We start from the raw sequence: 971 nt of genomic DNA, 5'->3' as shown, positions 1-971 counted from the left end.
TTAGGGAGGATGTCTAAGAAGCATTGAAGGAATTGGCAAAGACCAAGGCTCCAGGAATTGATGAAATAAAAATGAAATCTTTCAAGAAAGTGAGGTGGCACATGAGGCACTCACTCATCTGTGCCAAGAAATTTGAAAGACAACTATCTGGCCGACTGATTGGAAGAGATCCATGTTTGTGCCCATTCCAAAGAGAATGCGGAAATCATTGGACAATCTTTTTGGTATCTCATGTGAGTAAAGTTTTGCTAAAGGTAATACAGAAATGGCTACAATCATACATTGACAGAGAACTTCCAGAGCTTGAAGCTGGATTCAGAAGAGGCCGTGGAATGAGAGATATCATTGCTAATGTCTGATGGATCTTGTCTGAAAGCAGAGACTATCAGAAAGATACCTGTGCTTTATTGACTATGCAAAGGCTTTCAATTGTGTGGATCATGACAAGCTATGGACAACATTGCAAAGCATGAGTATTCCAGAACACTTCATTGTGCTCATGAGGAGTCTGTACCTGCACCAATAGGCAGCTGTTCGAACAGAACATGGGAACACTGAATGTTTTAAAATTAAGAAAGGTGGGCGACAAGGTTCTAGTCTTCCAGCATACTTATTCAACCATTATGCTTAGTAAATCATCTTAGAAGTTGGGTTATATGAAGAAAAATGTGATATCAAGTTTGGAGGGTGACTCATTAACAACTTGCGATATGCAGATGATACAATCTTGCTTGCTGAAAGTGAAGAGGACTTAAAACTTTTACTTATGAAGATCAAAAAGCACAGCCTTTGGTATGGATTACATCTCAATGTAAAGAAAACAAAAATCCTCATCATTGGACCAATAAACAATATTCATGTTGTTGTTGTTGTTGTTGTTGTTGTCAGGTGCCATCGAGTTGGAACCGATTCATAGAGACCCCATACACAGCAGAATGAAACAATGTCCGATCCTGGGCCAACCTCACTGC

Source organism: Chrysochloris asiatica, unplaced genomic scaffold (assembly GCF_000296735.1).
Source record: "Chrysochloris asiatica unplaced genomic scaffold, ChrAsi1.0 scaffold00502, whole genome shotgun sequence".
In the NCBI taxonomy this organism is placed as follows: Eukaryota; Metazoa; Chordata; class Mammalia; order Afrosoricida; family Chrysochloridae; genus Chrysochloris; species Chrysochloris asiatica.
This window is presented reverse-complemented; position numbering follows the sequence as displayed.